This window comes from Alligator sinensis, unplaced genomic scaffold, assembly GCF_000455745.1.
Source record: "Alligator sinensis unplaced genomic scaffold, ASM45574v1 scaffold1338_1, whole genome shotgun sequence".
NCBI classification, from domain to species: domain Eukaryota; kingdom Metazoa; phylum Chordata; order Crocodylia; family Alligatoridae; genus Alligator; species Alligator sinensis.
Window position 1 is genome coordinate 84,276 of NW_005842713.1, and position 9,739 is coordinate 94,014.

Consider the following 9,739-nt stretch of genomic DNA (forward strand, 5'->3'; position numbering starts at 1 on the left):
TTGCGCTCGGTGACGGGAAGAAAGATTGATAGGTGATCAGTCTATCGATCGGCAGCCGCAAGTCAGATAACTTCAGAGACACTCTGCAGCATGCTCAAAGCTCTTTGACTTGGGCGGAAGTCGCGCAGAATTTTAAATGGCCAGCGAGCCAATTACTAGCCGCCACGTGTGAATAATTTAGCGCTGGCCAATAACGGGGCACAAATTTGCATCCGAATAGTGGGAACTCTTTGCACCGTGCATCTCTGTGCTGCAAAGAAGAAATGCATCCTGCAAAGGAAACTGCAAATTGGCGGGAACTCTCCTGCACGCAGGCTCTCAATTGCAGCAGAACACACTGCTGTGCAAAGGAGCTCTCATGTGGCCAGGAAATTCCATAGTGCCGAAGCACAAAAAATCACTGGGTCGTGACACTGGAGAGGGATTTTTACCTCTATAATGGGACAAAGTGCATCCAGAGTCACAGGCAACAAATCAGGCAGCCCATCTTAAACAAAACAGCATGTATTAACTGCAGTACAGCAGATGGAGTCCTTGTGCAACAGTGTTAGGTATAGACTCCTCTCTCATCCTCTCAGCTGCACAAGGCTACACTGCAACTTTTATTGTAGCTCATATGCTCACCCTTGTTATTTTCTGAGATTATATTGTGACGGGCTAACTGGCAGTGACCTAGTCCAGGGGTTTTGAAAGGGCAAAAGATGATTGGAGGACTTGGGATTCCCTTTCCTCACCAATCAGGCCCCAGAGACTCACCCTCCATGTCCCCTGATTGGCCTCTTGGGTCACCTGGAGGGGAATAAAAGAGACAGCGCAGCTGACTCAGGGGAGACCAGTGAGGGACCATGAGGAAGGAGCTTCAAAGAGCTGAGCCAGCAGGGTGGGAGCAGTTGCCCTAGAAGAGTCTGAAGGAGCGGGACCAGCAGGCAGCAGTTGGACCCTCAGCAGCATAGCGTGCGAATGCAGGAGAGGCTTCCTGCTGGGCTCCAAGATCACCTACGAGAGGCTGAAGCCAGCAGGAGAGGCTCCCTTGCTCCAGCAAGGATCTGAACAGTAACCTGAGAGGTTCCCAGCTCAGCTTCCAGCTCCTCCAATCAGAGTCCAGGCAGCTCGATGTGAGGCTTGGGCTCCAGGAAGGTCAAGACCCCTAGCAGTTTGGAGCAGGTGTAGCAGTGTTTTTTGCCTACCACGTGGGAGATCTGACTTCAAGTCCCAGTCGGGGTGACTTGGTGTGAGTGAGCTAACAAGAAGCAAATCTTCTTGCAGTGGAAAGGGGCCATTGTGTTTTCCCCCTTTCTCCCCCTCCAGGTACCTAGGCCCTATATTTCCTTGTCATTTGACATTTTGTATTTTGTGCCTTTTTACATTCCACCAACGAGTATTGTTTGCTCTGCTGTTTTATACCTTGTTAACCTTGTCTTTTGTCAAGGATTCTAAGTGTCTAACCTTTGTTGAATCCTGCCCCCTTGAGGCATTTTAGTGTCCAGTTGCCCCCCTGATTTATGCCTGTCATGTTCCTAGTATTGTTCCCTCATTAAAAGGTATATGGTTAAGTTCCCATTGGTGGTCTGGCTCTGCTCTATAGGGGGAGGAGAGTCCCTACACCTCCCACAGCACTTGTGCACCTGCTCTGATCCCTTCAATTGGAGAGGGGGTGCCTCTTGGAGTACCACCCAGGTTACATTTTGGGGGCTCATCTGGGATTCCCGCGTAGTGGGTGCTAGAATATTATTCAAGCTCTCTGTACTCCTGTAGAGAGAGAGCCACCAGGAGACATGTCCAGTGCCAACCAGTCTGCCGTACCCTCTGGGAGTGATGGGACTGTGTAGCGGGGAGTGGGGCAAACATCTGGTACTGAAGCTACCCTGGAATGGGTGAAGGTTTTCCAGCAGATTCTGCGGGAGATGACATGTTCCTCCAGTGACCAGGTGGCCCATAAGAGATGCCGGAGTTTCTCAGAACCCTTCCAGTCCCTGCAGGGGAGGAAGGATTTGACCCTTGGCTCTCCCATATTCAAGAGATTTTACTGACTTGGCAAATACCTGATGAGGATAAGTAACGCCATCTGCTGGAGGTCCTGAGGGAGCATGCCTTTGGGGTTGTGAGGACTGCTAAACTCCAGAACCCTGCTATCACCACCCAGCAATGAATGCAGGTCCTTCAGGATGCTTTTGGCCAACCCACAGGGGGGGGGGGGGGGGGCGTACTATGAATTGCTGGGAACTTTCCAGTGCAAGGGCAAGACTCTTTCAGTGTATGTCCTTTGCTTAGAGCTGGTGCTACAATGCCTGGTGACCCAAGGAGCACTTAGTGTCACTGACTCCAATCAGATACGGCTCTGGCAAATTCGTATTGGGGCATGGTATAGCTTGGATTTACTCTGGAACCTCAGCTTAGTGGGGAGCAGGAGCATCCCACCTGACTTCAGTCACCTCCTCCAAGAGATTCATGAAGAGGAAGAGATATCCAGACTCCAAGAGACTGTGTGGGTCCCAGGGATGTTTCCTCCTGGAGAGGACCCATGGGTCGGGTGCTAACTGTGGCTCCCCATGAGGACACCTTTTTGGGAGTGGAGGAGGAGCCTGTGGCTCCAGCACTAGCAGCTGCCCAGCCCAGAACCCCCCCCCCTCCCCCAGGGGTCAGCCCTCGCCCCGTCCTCGTGCCTCGGGAGGCCCCATACCCACTCTAGGGCCCTGGGGTTCTGCTATAGATGTGGGGAGCCAGGGCACATGGCTCGGGAGTGCACTCAGCCTGAGAACCCTGGATTGGTATTTGAAAGGTTAAAAGGGTAGTGGGCAGCGGGAAACAGGGAAGGGGCAGAGCAATGGAGTCGGCTCCACTCCGGACCCAGACAGACTCCCGCACATTACCCTCAGTAAATTCACTGCCAAAGGGGCTAGTGGGACCCCGTGCAGAGGTCCCTGTGATGGTGAATGGTTGCCCATACTGGGCCATTCTAGACAGCTGGTCCCAGGTTACCATCCTATTTGAATCCTTCTATGAGGAACATCTGAGACACTTGCCTTTGCTTCCCCTTATGGGGCTGGGACTTTGTGGCTTAAGCCAGGAACAGTATCCTTACAGGGGTTATGTGAATGTGAGGCTAAAATTCCCTGCTGAAATAGCTGGGATGGAGGAAGAAGTGTCAACCATTGCTCTAGTGTGCCCTGATCCGGGGTGGATGAAAGGGGCCACTCTCATTGTAGGGACCACCCCAGCCTTTTCCAGGTTCTGGTTCTCTACTGTAAACAACAGGCTGGCCCAGATTACCAACAACAGTTAACGATGCATGCCTTGTGCTCAGAGGCGTATGACCAATGGGAGCATAGAGAGATGTGGGGTCACCCTGAGGTTGTGGGGACCCTGCACTTCTCTGGAGCAAAGCCCCAGCTAGTCTCTGCACAGGGCCAATGTGCTTTGCAATTGGATTGAGAGGGATGAAAAAAATAAGCTGCTGGTGGTGGAGACCCGCCCTTGGCGGAGAGAGACCCGGTGTGCTCAGGGCCCCTGATGGTGTGATCGAGACAAAAGGGCTCAACCAAGACACGGTTACAGTGATAGTGGTTAACCCAACCTTGAAAGATATTGTGGTCCACTCTGGACACAAGGTGGCCTTGATAAAGGAAGCTGAAGTGGTGAGCCCTGAGCAGGAGGGAAACCCCCCTCCAATTGACCCTTCGAGGTTCTTTTTCGGGAACTTCCCAGTGCCTGAAGCCTGTAAAGCTCAGCTCAGGGACAAGCTCGGGGCTTGAGCCCGTGTTTTCTCCCTGCATGATTGGGATGTGGGGGAGGCTAAGGGGGTGGAGCATCACATTCGTCTGAGCAACCCACGACCCTTTAGCGAAAGGTCTCAGCGCATTCCCCTCGCTGAGATGGGGGAAGTAAGATGTCATCTGCAGGAGCTCATGGACCACCGCATCATCACAGAATCTAAGAGCCCTTATGCCTCTCCCATTGTGATTGTGCAGAAGAAGAAAGGCCAACTCCATATGTGTATTGATTACCGGACTTTGAGCGCCCGGACCATCACTGATCAATACACTGTCCTGCGGGTGCAGGAGGCTTTGGACTGTTTAGTAGGGAGTACCCTTTAGTAGGGTTTTTGGTACTCGACCTCTTCAGCGGCTACTACCAGATACTTCTGCGGGAAGAGAACAAAGAGAAGACTGCTTTTATTTTCCCCTTGGGATTCTATCAGTTTGAGCGAATGCCCCAAGGGATATCTGGGGCTCCCGCCACCTGCCAGCGACTAATGGAGAAGGTGGTTGGGGATATGCATATGACCCAAGTACTGGTTTATTTAGATGATATTATTGTTTTTGGAAAGCCCCTGGAGGAACATGAAGAATGGCTACTCCAGGTACTCGATCAGCTAGAAACCACTGGACTTAAGTTGGTCATTGATAAATGTAAGTTCTGCCAGGCCTCTGTGAAGTACGTAGGACATATTGTATCACAGGAAGGGGTCAGCACTGATCCAGAGAAAGTAAGTGCTGTGACCACCTGGCCTCAACCCAAGAACTTTAGGGAATTGAAAAGGTTCCTGGGATTTGTGGGTTTCTATCAGCGATTCGTTAAAGACTATGCTACAATAACTGGACCTTTAAATGCCCTGACTCTCGGACACCAGGTGAGAAGGTCACCCCGCAAGAAGGGCGAAACAATGGCTTAAATGGGCTTCCTGGGACATGAAGCCCCATAGAGCCTTTTGGTCCGTGGTGGGACTCACGGTGTGAAGATGCCTTCCATCGGACACCAGGTGAGAAGGTCACCCCGCAAGAAGGGCGAAACAATGGCTTAAATGGGCTTCCTGGGACATGAAGCCCCATAGAGCCTTTTGGTCCGTGGTGGGACTCACGGTGTGAAGATGCCTTCCAGGAGGGGATCTGGCAGTTGACTCAGGCACCTGTGCTGGCATATGCTGATCCCAACCGCCCTTTTATTTTGCACACGGATGCTAGCCTGTCAGGACTGGGGCCTGTACTGTACCAGGAACATGATGGACACTGGCGACCAGTGGCTTTTGCCAGCAGGGGATTGTTACCCAGCGAGACGAGCTACCCGGTACATAAGCTTGAATTCCTGGCCCTCAAGTGGGCCGTCACTGAGAAATTCCAGGACTATCTGTATGGGACTACCTTCCAGGTGTGGACAGACAATAATCCCCTTACCTATGTGCTCACCAGTGCTAAGTTGGATGCGACTGGCCAACATTGGATCGCAGCACTAGCCAAATACACCTTCAGCCTGCACTATCAAGCAGGACGAAAGAACGTGGATGCTGATGCCCTGTCTCGACAACTCCCCAGCAACCCCGGGAGCGTTTGGAGCCCCGAGACAGTGAAGACCATTTGCGGCCTGCAGATACAAGACCCTGTGGGGATGAGGAAAAGTACTGTTTGCATGGCTGAGGGGTTGGGGTTGCCCCCTGAGGGGTTCCCACAGGCTTGGGTTCAGTATACCATGCTGACTTCCTCTTTGTTGCCCCAGATCACAGCCACAGAATGGTGGACAGTGCAAGAATAGGACCCAGATGTGCAAGAGGTGCTGCATGCCCAGAGATCAGGGAATACCCACCCTGTGACCCTTAATAATGCTACCCTAGCAGCCGACCTCCTGCTGAGAGAGTGGCCTTCCAACAGGAGATCGGCTTCACTTGTTTGATGGAGTGCTGCATCGGGAGGTGCAGGACCGAGAAGGACGGAAATATTGGCAGCTGGTCCTCCCTCAGAAGTATAAGGCCCTTGCGTTATGTGCCTTGCATGATGACTTTGGGCAAATGGGGGTGGACCCTGACGCTAGCCTGTGAGTAGTTCTTTTGGCCCAAAATGGCTGAAGATGTAAGGACTAAATGCTCAAACTGTGATCGCTGTGTGCGGAGGAAGACCCTGCCTGCTCAAACAGCCAATCTACACACCATCCAGAGTTCAAAACCCATGGAGCTCGTGTGCACGGATTTCCTAGCCATTTAAGGGGAGGGGCACCAAAAGGGGAATGTGCTGGTTGTGATGGACCGCTTCACCTGATATGCACAGGCCTTCTCTACACGAGATAGAACGGTTGCTGAAGTACTGCGGGAAAAGTACTTCTCTGTGTTTGGGCTGCCCGCAAGAATCCACTCCAATCAGGGGCAAGATTTTGAGAGCCAGTTGTTGCGTGAAGTACTGACAGTGGCTGGCATACAAAAATCAAGGACTATACCCTACCACCCCCAAGGGGATCCCCAACCTGAGCGCTTCAATCGCACTCTCTTGAACATGCTGGGTACCCTCCAGCAGGAACAGAAGGCTGCATGGAGCCAGCATATCACATACCTGGTGCATGCCGACAACTCCAATAGGAATGATGCAACGGGGGTCAGTCCGTATTTATTTGTGTTCGGGAGGGAGCCCTGGTTACACATAGATTTGTGCTTTGGGGTAGAACGAGTCTACCAACAACATTTGACTCATGTTCAATATGCACAACAGCTTCGGGACCATTTCCGTCCTGCATACTGACTGGCAGCCGAAACTGCTGGAAAAAACCAGCAATGCCATAAGTGGCTTTATGATGCTCAAGTGCGTGAGCAAGGGTTACAAGAAGGGGACCAGGGTGCTGCTGCGAAACCTGGGGCTAACTGGGAGACATAAAATCACTGATCGGTGGCGGGCTGAACCCTATACAGTGGTACAACAACTGGGAGACCTCCCAGTATATGAAATCTCCCCTGAGTCTGGACCGGGTTGAAGTCACGTGGTCCACCGGAACCTCCTGCTGCTTCTCCACCCGAGAAAGAGCCGCGAGAAGAGAGGCCTAGGTCTCTTACAATTGTCATGACCCGATGATTGTGTGCGCGCTTTGGCACTGCAGAATTATTTCCCGCCACATGGAGCTTTTTTTGCACGGTGCAATTCTCAGCTGCAGAGAGAAAACCCCAGTGCAAAGGAGTTCCCGCCACCCGTATGTAAATTTGTTTCCCACTATTGGCTGTTTCTAAATTATTCCCACGTGGCGGCTAGCGATTGGCTTGCTAGTCATATAAGAGGTTCGAGCAGTTTCCGCCCAAGTTGTAGAGGACTCCACAACCATCTCGTGGGGACTCTGAGCACGCGGCAGAGTAATAGAAACTTTGTGTGTGTCTCAGAGGAGTTTGGCGGCCTGATCAACCACCAACCTCTTCCCGTCTCGTTCGTTAAATTCTTAAGACGTATCTACGGTTTTTCAAGGGTATCCAGAGCTCTGTCGTGTTTGTTTTGCGGAGCCTAGCAAACTCCGTGCGTGTGTCTTCGGTGGAGCCTAGCAAACTCCACTTGTGTTTGTCTGTAACTGCAACTCAAGAAAGTTTTTCCTGCCTGCACCGCGACCACCTACGGTGTAAGTAAAACAATCTTTAATTAACTGCTACGAGTCCGTGCCTAATTCTAGTCCGTTGTGCCAGAGTCCCCGCCCTACCGTTGCGGGCTCCCGGCCACAGCCCGCCGCGCGCCCCCAAAAGCCTCGAACCGCTCCCGGCCCGCACAACAATATAAATATTTTTAAAATGCTGACTATATAAGTTGCAGCCCCATCATCACTATGACTGCTGAGAAATTCCTCTAGAAATCCTCTGAGGAAACTGTGAGAGATGAATACCTTGAAGGTTGCTCCAGTAGGCAGTCAAGTAGCTGCTTCCTCTGATCCCTCAGGTCTATCCTTCTGTCCATCTGTCACCCTGTCAATCACAGCCACTAGTTCATCTGTGGGCTTAAGGAGCATAAGTGATGCAAGCATCACTGAGCACCTCATCAAAGTTCGCATAACAGTAGCCAGATGCTTGATGATTCCCAGGCCTTAAGCATGATTTATATTCTTGAACTTTGCTTTTAAAAGACAATTGTATTTTTCATATGTTAGTCTACCCTAGGTTATTTTGAGACCCTGTCAACTCTATGGACTTGGATTACAGACCAATTCGGTGCCCTTCCTTATCATCTTACAAATGATATTTTTAATTTTCATTCTGAGGGCAGCTGTTACAGTGGCATTTTAATTAACCAGTCTTCTGAGGTTTAGGACTGTCACTGAATGGTACTTCAGAAGATCTCCTTTCACCTGTGCAGTCAGTTTTTACACTTACTAGTGTAGCAGGCCTTTCCTGCTTTCTTTGCACTTTTTAGTGCAACAAATGGATTTACTTGAGTATGAAATCTCAAGCTGCACCAGAGGCTCAGGCTTCAGTAGAATGACTAGGATTAACTCCTAAATTCCCCTTCCAGTACTAAGAGTTACCCGACTGAACTGAGTGAGCAGAACAAACAAAGACCTTTGTACCGAGCAAGACAGCATTGCAACGTGCTTATTTTAAAGGATTACATGTAACATGGTAGAAATCAAGTTGACAGTGGCCGTGTCCACACGAGACATTGACTGTACAGTCGTTATTGCACCAAAAAGGTGACAAACACCTTGTGATACTACTGTGCAGTAGCCTAATACTACTGTGCAGTGGTGTCACATCACGGTTGTTGTTACACAGCGCTACTGCTCAGTAGTATTGGGCTATGGCGCAGTCAGTGTCTCATGTAGACACCGCCAGTAGAAATTAACTAACTGAAATGTGGTTATATTTGTAATTCCTATCTTAGCCTGTATGGTGTTAGTGTGATTGAATCATGTTATGACTGGCAAGAAAGCAAAATGTACAAATACCCAATATGCACCCAAAAAAATGAAATGAATCTATCCCTGCTTTAGTCTCTGCTACCAACAGTTTGATTAGTTGTCTGATGGTGATTAAAGGCTATTCCGGTAAAATAAAATTATGGCTTCTGCTTCCTGTGTTAAAAATTATGAACCAGGTTATGCTGGCTACAGCAGCTGCATCCCAGGATAATCTGGTCTGTTATGAGAGTCTCTGAGTGTTTCACCTTCATTGGCACTGACTTTTGGATTCAAGTCTGTGGCAAACTCCTCTACTGTTTCTCTTCCCTCCTAGGCTCTTATCCTGAATGTGTACCTTTCATAACTGATATTTTTTCTAGGAGCATGATAACCCTTAAAAATGTCCTTATTTTTGGATGTGATTCCTTCCTTTCTCCTTTCCCTGCTGCATGAAAGGCATTATATTTATTCACTCAGTGCTTCTTAGCCTGAAACTTTAGAGCAGAGCAAGCTTTTACTCTTTTTCTAATTTATCTAGGTTGTGGCTTTCATGTGCAGCTCAAATTGCTATATGAACCTGTTCCATGACATCCTCTATTCCCTTTGATGCACAGGTGTAGCAGGCCAAATCGTAAAACTTGAATCCTGCTAAGATAAATTATGTCTCTGGCCCATATGGACAGGAGGGTTAGGTTAAATTAGGCTGACCAGCAGTGTTGGCATCCCTTAGACACTGCCAGGTGGGAGCCTGACCTGACTTTCAATGGTGTATTAGAAACACAAAGAAACAAGATTGGGGGTAGAAAATATAAAGAAATGTATGAAGAACAACAGGGGAATAAAAATAAAAGGGAAAAGATGATAATAACAAGGTGGATAAACAATGAGAAACTCATACAACAATGATGCAGCAATACTTTATCAGATATCAACAACTAATGAACGGCAATCAACTCAAAGAACTGGTCAGAATAACAGCAATGTAGCAATGCAAAGGTCAAAATTGGTTAATCAGTCCAAGAAGTTCAGAAGAACCAAACGGGTTGGGGGGGCAGTAAGATCACCAGATGCTGGACCTCTAAGCAAAGCTGCTTCTCATCCTCCATAGGGAGTTGCG